Below are 14,210 nucleotides of genomic sequence, written 5' to 3'. Positions count from 1 at the left end.
AATTCGTATTCCACGGGGACCGGGATTCTCTCTCGGTTATGGGTACTTTCCAGGAAATACGTTTGCGTTTCGCTCTTCAAACAGGTTTGATTTTCCCCGCTCCTCGCCTTGCGCTTCGTCTTCCCACGCGACCAACTTATTCCCAAGAGAATTATTCTTAGCAAATTATTCCGTTTACTCGTATCGTTAAGCTCGAAGATCGCGAGAGGCTGATGCCTCTCGAATCAAGTTTAACGCCCCTGACCGATCTCCTGCGGCAACGACGATTAATTATTTCGTCACCGATGTCGCTCTAAAGAGGTTATCGAATCCCCCTCGAGTACTTAGTAACTTTACGCCGGTGGCGCGAGGAGGGTGGCTTTAGCCGGTCGTAAAGCCGTAGAGAGGCTCAGATTTTGCGAGTCGGTCTGGCAATTCCGGTGCACCTGCGTCCGTCGTGCGCCGCTGGGGGGCCAGACAGGGAAAAGACCAGATACCAGGCGCGCGAGAGCGAGAGGCAGAGAGGCAAAGACCATGAGGAAACGGTTCGAGCGCATTATTAAGGACCTCGTGTCTTCGCTCATTACGCCATCCGAGAAAACCGCGCCGTACGTTCTGGCTTATCTCCATTAGGCGGACCCGAATTACGTAGATATCGTGCGGTTTAAGTGCGTGCGGACGAACACCGACATAAATACTTGTCCGCCCCCGATGCGACCAGGTTCGCGGGACCCAGACCGTACGCGGAAACTTTGTAGAACTGTAGCGTGATAAGGGGCGACGATTAAAGACGTCTTTAAACGTATTTCGATCGGGCAACTTTAACGAGAACGGTCGCTCTGATTGCCGCCGGGGGAAACGTCGTGGAATTCGTTAAGGTATCTCGTAACGATCGCGTTCGAAAGATTCGGTATCCTCGTGATATTACGGTCGAGCGACGCGACACTGAGCATCGCGACGAAATCAAATGGAAATACAGCTCGATGAAAAGGAAGGAAGAAAGAGACGCGTGGCGAACGACAAGGGAAGGCGTAGCTTTGCCAAAGAACTCGGTACTCGTTAAAGCGCTCGATAATTGTTTATCCGTGCGGCTGTCAGCGTGATGGCGTGGCCGGCAACTGCAAAATAATTAATTAGAAGTCACCTAAAGCGCGTGCCGCGTTCCACGGCAGTACCCGTTCGATTTGGATAATGCGTTTCCCGTCCCGTGATTCCGCCGCTGCTTTCCGCAAACCGTGCAATTTTTCGAGACACTCGACCGGCAGAAATTAATTTCGCGATAGACGTGACAGACACAAAGCGGTGTGCAGCTTGCGCCAGACTAATTAGCAGACAAACGATAATCGAACGCGATTTCACTCGTGTTTTGCGTATCGTCTTTATTTGCGTCACGTAATACTACTATAAATTATTTGAATCCGCCACGCGGTTTTACACCTTCCAACGTAAACACTTACATACGCATTGGCGTTAATTAACCGACGCGTCCTATTTTCGTCGGATATTTCTCGGAATCGATTCACACTCTCGAACGTATTTGCGTAACGCGCTCGTTAGTATTCGAATTTTCCCGCGCGGGTAAATAGGAGACAGCGACACCCACGCGAGTCCTTCGTACACGAGGCGAAACGATCGCTTGAAATTCCAGGGCCGTGTAAAAAAGCATGTAAATAGGCCCGTCGCGTGTAACTTACCAATTCTCGGCTCACGGTTCCACCAAAACTCCACTGTGTTGCGATATCGAACACGATCTCCCGACACTTCGCGTATTTTCCCTTTCGGCTCACCTATTCGCTCTGGTCTCGTCGACCCTAAATTCATCAAATTTTTCATCGTTGGCTTGCCACGGATTGCAGGGAAAATCTGAGAAATAAACGGTTTCCACTTAAGCGCGGCTATCCAAGTGTCCGCTGGTTGTTACTCGGCTCCGCTCGGCCGTTGATCCGCCCCGAGGTCGCGGCAAGGTGTAAAGACGCTCTTAATCAAAAGCTTCCCACCTCCGATATTAGTCAACGTCACCCGAGCTTCCTACCGTTGCCGTCGTAATTTCATACTGCCTCCGTGGACTCTCCGCGAGTTCAAACGCTAAGTTACCGCATAAATCATTGCTTTATCGCGCATCCTTCTCGTTAACGGTTTTTTAACGCGCCGTCGAAAGAAACGAATTAATTAGATATCCGCGTAACGGCGAATATAATGGGACACGCGGTGCTTCTGATCGTAGTTCCATCCGCGCCGTTAAAGAAAATTCGCTTACGGAGGGAAAACGAGTCTCTTCGGGCTTCACGGAGAGATTTCACGGTAGCTCGCGTCCCCGAGACACGATAACGATCGCTATTCGAACGACACGCTATCGGGCTTCGATTTCAACCGGCAGAATAACCGAGCTCGCGGGAAACGCTCCTGGCTGAACGCCATGGCGAGCAAAATGAATATTGGCGGAATCGTGTATATGGCAATATCCACTAACGATATCCACTTGTAAGAGGTGGAAGTTAGGTCGCACGAACGAATTACGTTGAAAATTCCAGCTACCGCGTATCTGGCGAAGCGGCAGCAAATTCCTTGACAGAGAAAATCTCCAAAAAGATCGGAATCGGAACGAGCGGGCATTCGTTTGAGAAGAAGGAGAGAGGAAAGTAGAAAAACGAACAGGAAAGAAGTAATTTGGGGTGTTGATTTTCGATTTCGGACAGCGTGCGGCTAAATATCCCGCGATGGAAAGCAGCGTGGCGTCTGTCATTAGTGGAGAACCAGTCGCGGAATATATCCGCTGGACAGAGCGGCGAGCCAACGTACGAAAGGGAAGCCCGGCGGAAAAATGGGAGGGAACGATGGCCCGGAAACGACCCAGTTCTTCCTGCGTGGCGCGTCAGATAAATTGGATCCGAACAGTTTTATCGTAAAACGTTCCTTCCCTGTTCTATCGACGGTGCCGCGATGGCCCGGTCATCACCGAGAAAACTTTAACTTCGGATCTCGAGGCTGGCTCGTCTGGTCGCGACAGCCTAGCAGCGATCTCCTTTGCCTCTCCGCTCCCTTCTCCCTTCCCCTTTACGAGTCAACTTTCCTCGCCTTTATTCTTCCTTTCCGCCGTCGTTTTCCTCGCTCTTGGCGACTCGCCGACCACGTTCCTTCCATCTTTCTTTCTTCTATACACTCGGACGCGTTCCTTCGCAGACTCTCTTCCGTGGCTCGACTCGTGCGATCATTTCACGCCCCCGCTTTCCAATTCCAACGACCAGTACAAATCGACTGTCCTAATTCTCGCCACCGTTGATCGCGTTTCGTCTAACAAACCAAGACTTGCGAGCTTGTTTTCGAGCGACTGTACCAGCTTCGGATAAAATATCGTCGTGTTTATTTTCCACCGGTCGCGATCACGCGCGAGTTGGCCGCTATGATTCGCGCGTGTATATCGTGTTCGAAGGCGGCCGCCTGTCTTCTTGTAAAATAGGAGGTCGAGCTGCGCTGCCGGCTGATTCTCGCTGGTAAAGGCGGCGCGTTAATCCAGCGCTAAGTATTATTTAGTGGCGGCGGCCGGTGACAAGTCGATTTAATTTATATCTCGCGCGGGGGCGGTCGCTCGCAGGAATACACGACGTCTCACCAAACATCCACGCGGCGGACGTTTACGAGCTTGTCATGTCTCAAAGACGCCTTTGGAGGCGTTCCAACACCTCATCGTTCGGAGGTCGAAACCCTCGCTTTTATATCGCGATCGAGTCGGCAGGCACGAGGGAGAATCGGAAATTGTGCACGTCCCCCTGCGTTTAAATTATCCTTGATCATCTACCGAAACGCCAGAGACAAGAAATACGGCGGCGTCTGTTTCGCGAATTTCATTTCAAGCCAACTGTATTTTTCTCTTTCTTTTTATGAATTTTTAGGCTCGTAAGAAAAGACCACTGCCGAACGCTGGAGAATCAGCAGCTGCCACCAGACAGAACCTTGCGTTTACGGCGTTAGTTTTTGCGGGTCGATGGACGCGCCCGAACAGATCGCCGCACGCTTCCCGGTAATTATGCAAATAGCGTATCGATTACCGGTTAAATCGCGGACAAAAATAATGCGAATCCGCGGTCGTCTCGTGGTCGCTTATCTCTTGATTCGTGCCGAATCGACTGCAACGTTGCAGTCGGATACGCGGAATTCTTTAAACGATGCGTTGGAAATTAGGGGACGTTGGCGAGATTCGTGATACATCCGTGAACGTCATACGCTGAAAACGTAACGAAATGAAACACGTAGTTACAACGGTTCGTTCTTTCCAACTTCCCGTTCGGACAACGTGTAATTTTCGAGGCATGGAAGTGTTTTATAATATTATGACATAGACAAAGGCAACGAGGGGTAAACTGAACGATCGAAACGGCGAAAAAGGTAGGTTCAACCTCCGCAATCAAACAACGATCACGCCCCTTAATGACCGAGTGACTGCTGTTACTCCTTCGTTCGTTTTGGGGGTGGTCGTGGCACGGGGTTGAAACAGCTGCGAGTGACACCCCCCGCTTGTACACATCTCGTCCTGCCGTTATTTTCTCTGTCTCTCTCGCTCTTCGCAACCCTCTCTCCTCGTTTCTCTCTAACTTTTGCCGCTGTCAGAGCAACGCGAGACCCTAGCTCGCCGACACCGCTATGCATAATTGCTGCGTCCACCGCTATGCCTAACCCTCGCGGTAGAAATTTGCATTATCGGTGCCCCCCGTACTTGAGAGGGCGGGGCGATGGGTCCTCCGAGCAATCATTAAGAAATCAATCACACGCGGGCCGATTTTATCGCCACCATGAACGTCGTGTTCGCTGTTGTAAACTCAGGCACTCTTCTTTTAAAGGTGGTTCGGATATTTTTATAGCCTCGTAAATCATAGTACGAAATTTCACGCGACCTTGAACTTGGAGCGGCTTAGCAAGCAACGACAACAACCTTGCTTAGCTTCGATCGACTTTCAATCGAAAACGCAACTTGCGTATTTCTCATTTCGATGGAAAATCTGAAGTTTCGCGTTGCTTCATGGTAAACAACGTGAATACGTTTTAACCCTTTGAACTGCGAATTTTATTTCAATTTCGTTACCAGCAGCTCTCAGCGCTTTTGAGTATTTTATTTGAAATTTACTTTAATTAAAAGGTAAGACAATTTAAGTAAATAAAGGAAGAAAGAAATTCGCTTAAATACCAGTTTTATTTACGCTATTGTATTTTGTAATTTTTAAGTGTATGATATATCTTGAAACAATTTTCATAATGCAATCCTGGTTTTCTTTCGCACGTTTCAGAAAAAAATATGGGACTGAAAGAACGTCGAGTGAGACTCGACAAAGGAGCTGCTGAGATAAAAACTCATGTTGAGTCACACGCGACATAGCAGTGTAAAGGGTTAATGAACAAGCAAACGACGGTCTGCGATAACGCGATACGGTTCTCGCGCAGCGATTCGCGTTACGGTTCACGTTGCACCGTTAGCTCGCTGACAAATCGCTAGCGAGCGGATGTATAGGAAACCGGATTTTGAAAAAAAGCGGAGCCACGATGTTTTCGGGGGGAGCAGCTTATTCGAAAGCAAACAGCAGTTCCATGGACTGCGCCGAAAACTTTCGTAATACTCGAGCGAGTGCCGGACCGAGATTACGAACGTTATTTATTTCTCGTCTGTCCGTCCTTTGCAGTCAGACCCCTCGAGATTTAAGTCGAAGGCGTTCGGTTTCTCACCGTGGGACGGTCTTTGCTGGACGATCGAATGGCGGCGGCAATGAACGAGGGAAACTCGGAGCGATCGCGCCGGATTCGCGAACACCAGCGTAGAAGGTAAAGATGAATTCCAATTATGGAAATTGTCTGTGCGATCGTATTATCCAAGCACTGACTCATTCGCCGCTATGCTCGACGCTTGTGAAAATTACTCGTTATCTTCATATATATATCTCTGACTTTCTAGTTTTCCGCTAAGAACGCGCGTCTTGTACTTCCGCGGTCATTTAATCCGCCGCTAACTCGACTTGCGACATCGAACCTCGTCTTGGACGATCGAGTTTTTTTCGCTCGACTCGAAATCACCAGTTGCTTCGACGGCTACAGCGTTTCCTCGGACTCACACGCTCGAAAGAATCGAAAAACTGGAGCCTGTAGAAGCGCAACGCGCGTAAGCACTTTGATCCGCGATAATAATAGTGTTTTCCCAAACAGGTCACGAACCTATTCGGAAGGGTGAATTCTTTTTTTTTTTTTTTTTTTAGCGGCAGAACCCCCGCGCAACGCAGACGAAATCGAATTAAAAAGGAGTAATAACATTTGCCGCGGTCGTTAGGAGCAGTGCAAGGCCGACATCTGTCGCTCGATGGGGCTCCGGTGAAACGCGGAGCGCGTCGATATACCCATAGATTAGACGCCTACGTTACAATGCCTCCCCCATAGTTGCGCGATATCGTGGAAGCTATGCAGTGGCACCGTAGGGTAGCGCGGTCGAACGAAATGAAACTGATATGTATGGAAATCACTCGCATCTCTATGTATGAGCTGGAAACGTTACGTTACCGTATATAATACACAATTTTATATGTTTACACGCGTGTGTGTGTCCAACCGGGCATCCGCTCTGTCATAGTCGACGTTTTAATCGATCGATAAAATCGACTGGCTGAGGGAAACGTGTCGTCTCGTCGAACACGGTAGCTGCAAGCCTTTCGCTGCCGCTAGATCAACAAGTTCATCCTGCGCTTATTTTCTCAGCTTTGGAAAAACACGGAAATAATACGGTTCTCGGTGTGACAAGTTGATTCGAAGATTTAGCAAGTTCAACATGGAATCGCGAGAAGTTCCATGCTGCGGATTCGGGACTACGAACCGAGGCGTTTTTGTTCCCGGAGAACTTTCCACGCTCTCTTGCGAGAAACGTCGCCGCGAGAAGCCACCACGGTATTCGTTTCAACTTTCGCCACGGATTTTGAAAAATATTTACTAGGCAAATTTGACCTTCGTCGAGAGGATCGATTTATCGAGCTGCATAAGCGAACGAGAAACGCAGAGAGACAGAGGAGCAGACAGAGGTGGGATTCGCCGATTGCCACGCCGGTCGTGTGTGTACAAGCGGCGGGACGCGAACAATCGCGCACAAATCACCCGTAACCATCGCGCGCGTGGCCATCAACCATCCTGGCTTGCAAAGCCGCGATGGATCCTTGCATCGCGGATCTTTTGTCCGCGGACAATCCCGTCGATTCCCGGTCCCATGTACCCTCTCGGTAGCGTGTAAACGCGACAGGAGTGCCGCTTTCATCGCTCCAATTCGCGTGCTGGAATTTCAGTCTCTCGCCATAAATCAAACGCTGATTATTTCCGCGGCCGGTGTTCCGTGTGTGTTTTCGTTCTGCCGTGTGTATCCGCGCGGCGTTCGGAAATCGCTTCCGTTAGGAGATTCGCGACTTTACGACGTTCCGTAAAACGCTTACGAGGTCGTTCCTGTTATGCATGCGATATCCCTGTTTTCCTTGCGACACTGTTGCGATTCGATGGAATGGACGCGCGTATGCGTTCGCGGAATTCAACGTATCAACGGGTCTGTTTGTGCATCAACCGACGAGGATTTCTACGGACCAGTTTCGAAGTTGCGTGAGATTGTGCGAGTTGCGTTGTTTGGTCACCTCCCGCCAAGAATCTGCAAACGGTCGACTGAAATCTAGAAGTCGCGATAGCGTTATTTGCGTTACGATAGCTGCCACAGCAGCTGAATATATATACATACTTCTAGCGTTACGTATAATGCGACTATTTAGCTCGTGTAATTAACCGAGTATGTAGGAAAAATCTATCCGGCCCACTCTGTTCGCTTGTATATATTGTTTTGGGGTTACGGGGAAATGGACGAGGAACGGGAACGGAGCGGAAGAGGCGGCGATCGAAAAAAGCCGAAACAATTTCGTCGATCGAGCGTGTGTAACGTATTGCATACGTTCCCATGCCTTTCCTGGTAGGATCGGTAAATAACTTTCCCGTTACTCTCGCTGCTTTAGGCAACTAACGAACGTGAAATTAACCGCGGCCACCCAGTAACCTGGGAAATAATCAAAGTAACGACGCTTGAATGCTCGAAATCGCATCGTCGTACGCCTCTTCCTCGTCACCGACGTCCGTGGTATACACACGCTCGTCCAGACAGTAATTATCGACCTCGTCAAAGAGTCCCTTTAACGCGGTGGTACGCGCAATTAAGTGACATAAGCGACGCCGGCATCCCCGGGTCCGGTCGATCCTCTTTTTAATCCCGCCGGGTGGTCCTTCACGACGTATTAAGAGATATCAAAGCCGCTAAATGATTTCCCCTCTTCGCGACTGCCTTCCTACCCTCGAATTTTCGTATTTATCTTTGCAATTTTCCTTCTCTTTATCTTTCCTCTCCTTTCCCTCTTCTTCGCCTTTTTCTTTCATCGCGATCAGACGAATCCCGTCGTAAAAGGATATAAAAAAGAAAGGATATATACGGTCGGCTTGCCGAAATATCCTGGCATTTTTCTTGGTTTTACAGTCCCGAAACGACTGTAATCTCGCGTAGATGTGTAAAACCGTCTATCGAAAGTAAACACTGGTAGGCAGTGGATCGATGTTTCGTCGACAGGCTGCGATATCCCTATCGAGGCGAGGCGACGCGTATTCGCCTCGCTCCGTAAATATTGCTCGTGAGCCAAACGATTACGAGTTATCGGTTAGACAGGTCGTGGTGTCGACTATCGCCGTCTCGACGCGACGGTTCCCGGTAGTCCAATCGTTTATCACAGTTGCTACACATGAGCGCAACTTTGTTATCGGAGTGCAAACGCGCGCGTGTCGCGATATCCGATCGTTCCTCGAGGTGTTACGCTCCCGTTGCATTCCGATCTGGCCGTGTCGCTTCGAGCCGATCGTCCACCATCCGACCAGGATGACGTAATCTCGGTCCGTGCGTTATCGGAACATCGGGTCAGAATTTGTTACGTCGAACTCTGCCCTCCTCCGTCGCTCTCTTTTTTCTCTCACCGGAGTTATTCGAGCGTGTCTCTTGTAACTTTATTTTCCGATCTGTGGCGATTCGAATTACGGTTGGAGAGCGAGTGCAATCGTTAGATAGTCGACGAAGAGAAACAGGATCAAAGAGGGAAGAATACGGTTCGCATCGAAACTGCTTCGTTACGAAGGCGTCGAGGCTAGCGAACGAACCCCTCGACGCACTTTTCTTCTGGTCTGGTGAACAAACAGCTTAAATAAACGCACGTGATTGGATCCGATGTATGCGCATCTGGCTACTGAACGACAGGGGAAAGAACCCGCTTCTTTTTTTTTTCTTCCTTCCCACCGAAGGATCACGCCCCGTTGGCCCGCTTTTTCCACCCCCTTCGAGTAGTCTGGAGTAGGGCACTCGGAAGCACGTTGCTTCTTTCATGCGCAAATTCGCTCACGGTGTGCCGCGACTCTCGGCATCCCCCTTTTAAAATTACTGCCGCCGACTGTGTCGCGCGATCACATTAGATTACCCATCCCTTCCGCGAGCGACCACCCCTCTGTTGGCGCGGGTTCGCAACCGGGTCGTTTGTGCACCCAACAAGACTACTTTGTACATGGATACACGTAGTTGCTGCGACTGGGTCGACGGAGGACAAAATTCTTCGATTCCCTCTGGCTCCTCGTTTCCTCTTCCTATTCCGAGAGGGCGCGATCGCAAATCAACGGAATACGAGCATTAGCGCAGATTGTCTTTATTTTTGCTGACGTCTGCTGCTTGACGTTGAGGGGACTGCGACAAATTTACGAAACTTTGGACCGCGCTAAGCCGGATAATGGCACTAGATTTTCGCCAAGATCGTGGGACCGTGTAGCGAAATTTTCTTCGCTCGCGTCTCGGTTTTAGCTTCGACTGGCAAATGCCACGCGGCAAAGAATTTCGTCATTTTTCGAACGCGCGAAATCGCTGGTCTCTTGACGCGAAACATGCGCGCGAGGGTGACGCGTGTCGTTGACTGAAAGGCAGAATAACATTGGATTACCCATCCCCATCGTCGACGCCCTACTGGCAGCCCCGTAGTTTTTACACCCTCTTCAACTTGCCAACCACCCCGAAGCAGGCACCCCGGCGAACAAACGCGCGCGTGCAACGTTCTTCTTTCTTGTGGCGCGTCGCGGACGAGCGCAGCAAAGGGAAAACAATCTTTGGCGGAAAACAGCGCGTCGAATAATTTATCGGTGGTGGGCCGAAGTTGCAGGGTGTACGAGCAGGGGCCACGACCATCTTGTTATCTATCACCCCGGATTCGCTCTGCTCTTTCTCCCTGCAGCCTGTCTGCTACAGATCTCTGCAAACCAACCGCCGGCGTATGTTCTCGGCCTGACAACTCGCTAGTTCCAGGTTCGAATTTTCCACGGAGAAAGTATTTCTTCTCGGTGCGCGGTGATTTTCGAAAACTTTGCAGGCGACTCGGGCAACCCGCCACTTTTATGTTGGCGAACTATAGCGGGGAAAAAGTTGTCGGGCAGCGAGCGATAAGCAAAACGAAGAGCTACGAACAGAGTTGGTCGAGGATTTTAATTCAGCTGGTAAACGAATGGATTTGGTTTTCGCGCGAGCTAAAAACCACGTTCGTACGTGTTTAATCCGAGTAAAAATTTGAGGACGTCGCGGAACTGGATTTGCTGTCGTTCTTCCAGTTGGCCGATGGCACATCGTTTTAGAGGCGATCTGTAATCGATGTTGCAGGCGTGAAGTTACATAGCGCGGTCGACTAGCGGCATTAACTTTCCGCGTAGGGTTATTTACCACAAGAGTTTGTGAGTCAACGGGCGAAAGGGCGCGGAAAGAGAAACAGCGGGAACCGACGTAAACGGGAGAATAGAAGAGTGAAACGGCGATGGAAGATGAAACGAAATGGAAGATGGTAGAGAAAGACAGAGAATAGAAGGGTAGGTTGGTGTCGACGGTGTGCATTCCTCGATCTAGTTTCCTCTGGGGACTGGAAGGTAGGGTCGAGAGATATCGTGCAACAGAACTAATCAACGCGAGGCAAGAACGATTTCTCTCTCGTTCACCCCTGTCGTTTCGAATAAAAAATAGTTCCGACCGATAATATCGCTCTCGGGAAGATAGACTTTTTTCAGTTTCTCCCTCGGTTCTCGCCCCCTCTTCCAACCCGATACGAGCAAGCTGCGAATTCCCCGAAGCGCTGAAACGACTCGTCTTAAAGCCGCCCGAATATTTTCACCTTTCGGATTAACCTGTCCGAGAAAACGAAGATTCTCGAGGTTGGCTTCCCTGGCGAGATTAATTGGCCCCGTTGTCTGCCATCGGACGTCGTTCGTTCGCTCTCCGACGAACCCTCCACGCGCTGCATACCCTTAACCACATCGCTTTCGAAAGCAGGCTTCGCGATCAAAAGTTCCATCGCGTCGCGTTAACTAGGAAATTCGCTCGAAATGACGGCACGCGAATACGGGTCCAACTGGAAATCGATTTTTTATTGCCACTCGATCACCGTGTAGACGATTGAAGTGGGTCGCCGGGTCGAAACTTCCTGCTGGTTCTCTCCATCGGCCTTTCTCTTTCTCTCTCTTCTATCCTATCCTTCCTATCCTTCTCGTCACTCGTTTAACTGACACATCGGCGTGCTTCTCTCGTTCACACGCTAATTCGTGACTCAGTCGGGCAATTAATCAAGTTCATTCGCATGGCGCTCGACTCCGCCGCTCCAGGTTTGGTTAAGTTCGTCGTTGCAACGGACGCGCAGTAACTCGACGATAACTTGGGCTCTCGTGGATGGAAGTGCCCCCAGGAACCAAGCGAAGCGTGCAAAACATCAAAAATGTTGCGTTCACGCGCGTTACTACGGAGATACTTTGCCAAACAACTTCCTCTGCGTACTCGTACTTCCTCTTCGAATCCTGTCTTCGCCACTTATTTATTTTCATTCTCAATTATAGCAGCATTTTAAGCACGAAGCGCTTTCAAATTTTCCAGAAATTCATCTAACCGTAGACTTTTTAATCTCTCGGTGTAATTCAGGTTTGAAGTAGAGAGAAATCGAAGAGACGCGCAGCGTAAGAAGTTAATACGAGGATCGTGTAAACAGGGTCGTAAAGTTGTTTGCTCGTGAAGATCTCCGAAACGACGTAAGTCGAGAGGTACACATATAAGTGGAACACGATGAAATAAATCAATGTTCAAACGTATGTAAGAAGTCTGGCGCTAGGATACTAATAAAAAGTATGTCATACAGAAACCAGTAACGAACAGAAACAGTTGTGTCTGGCGCTACGAAGATGGAACGAAGAGGATGATTCGAGTTAGGCCGGGGAGCAAGGGCCACGAATTACGAGGGCATAGGTAGCGGTGGAGCGTATATGAATGACGTGGCTGATCTCTGACATCGGTAACGTAGCTTTAGAGACGCTGCAGACATCAGCTGCTGTTTCTTAAACATCGTTCAACATGTCAGCGCGAACACGCGTTCCTGCACCCGTGCACGCGTTCCGAGAATTCGACGGACCTGCTACACGACAGGCGACAGTCGATTAATCGATTCACCGTGACCTCCCTCAACGTTCCTTCCGTTATCGACGTTTCACGTTGACTCGATTCAACCATCGACGTTATTCTGATTCTCCTATTTTATCGTCGAAGCTGTGAGTATTCGAGTTTCCTTTCGAATTTTCCATGAACTTTGCTCGATCAAGAAATCGATACTTCGGCACGATAACTTTGTCGTTCGAAAAATTAAGTTTTTCCCCGACAACTTACATCTCGTTCTCGCATCGGGGTATTTCCATGCTCTTGGACGAATCTGTGGTGAAAAGCGACGTTGATCGGTTTGATTATCGAGAGATTCATCCATCAGCGAGGAATCGAGTGACCTAGCAACAGTTGGATACCTTTATATCGCGAAAAGTGTTGTATCCCTGCGCAACACGGTGGTCGTTAAGATGATTCGCGTTAGTCCTCGTAATGCACGCCTCCATTAACAGAGCGACGCATATAATCGATGCTCGTTCGTATCGATGCGATGGCCGAGAGACGGGAAGTCGATAGCGACGGGCTCGCGACACGCCAGGTAATTTAATCGTTTAAAAAGTTTCTCCTCGATCTCGAAGGAATTTTCTCGCGGCTTTGACGTAGCGCCGTCGAGACCGCCCGAGCCTGTCTTCTTAAATATTTGTCGATAAATCGAGAGAAAAGCCTGACAGGAAATTTTCTGCGTTCCTCGTTGTTTCGAAACAGCCAGATACTCGGTCGCGACAACCGAGTTTACCAGACATTTTCACGGAAAGATACAAGTTTTACGAACGGAGTCGACGGATCGATCGTCGTAATTATTTGGTAGAAGCTTTGACAAACAAACGAGCGTTCGTTGGGAGAAAAGCGAAGGAAAAGCGAACAACGAGCAGCGACTGCGGCAAGTAAGTAACCCGTAACTCGGGTGAGAGTGAAAAAGTTGGAGCGCCGTTAAAAATAACGTGGTCCTTCCTGGCCTGGCCGGTCGGCAAAACTATTGCCGCTCTTCATTCTGAGATTCCACGGGAACCGATTGGTCGACGACTAAATATACCAGGCCACCGCGAGTATAAATATTTATAAAATAGCGCTGGCAGATGCTGGCTGGTTTTAGTTACGGCACTGGACTCGCTTTCCACGCGTCTCTCGTATAGTTATTACCACTGGCGGTCCTTATATTGGACATGTCGTGGATCACGACCCGCGTCGCCAATTTCTCATTCACGGGCGAACGCGTAAACTACACGGAAAACCTCTACGGTGTATAGAAAGTAAACGCTAAGTTTGAAATATGAAAAGGGGCGGAGATGCGCTATTCAATTTCATCGTGGTCTTTTTATCGAAGCGGCAACTTTCCCAAAACAACTTGTCCACTCTTGGTCGACTTAGTCCCGTTCTCGTAGACTCGATGCAACTTGAACGTCCGGGATAACCAGGAGAACAGCTATCTGTTAGCGTTACCGTTGTCGCCGGTGCCGTTGCTTTTGGATGCTGTTTTATCGTGGGTGTGTGTACTCATTAATAATTTATGTCGGAGTAACCGTTACGTGTACCGGACGTGCCGTGTTCCGTCCTGACTTTACCCACGCAAATGCCGGAGCATCGGTGTACACGAATTTCAGATGAGAATTTCAACCGGCAGCCCGTAATTTTTCTTATCCAACAAACGGAGGTTATAGTCGATGGTAGACGTGGCTTCCAGCTGGGAAGCCACGAATTTGTTGCA

General features: G+C 49.4%; 1 protein-coding gene and 1 long non-coding RNA gene across 5 annotated transcripts in view; one reads left to right on the top strand and one right to left on the bottom strand.

Annotated features, from left to right (window-relative positions):
• The window catches only part of Pxb (putative Hedgehog signaling attenuator pxb), a 229,434-nt gene that overhangs the window by 2,388 nt on the left and 212,836 nt on the right, over positions 1-14,210 (top strand). The window lies entirely within an intron of this gene.
• Positions 1-14,210, bottom strand: part of LOC139992274 (uncharacterized) — a 201,145-nt gene that overhangs the window by 143,324 nt on the left and 43,611 nt on the right. The gene's annotated exons all lie outside the window — the stretch shown is intronic.

Source organism: Bombus fervidus, chromosome 11 (genome assembly GCF_041682495.2).
Source record: "Bombus fervidus isolate BK054 chromosome 11, iyBomFerv1, whole genome shotgun sequence".
NCBI lineage: Eukaryota > Metazoa > Arthropoda > Insecta > Hymenoptera > Apidae > Bombus > Bombus fervidus.
Note: the sequence above shows the minus strand (reverse complement) of the source record. Positions and strands in the feature narration are given on the sequence as shown.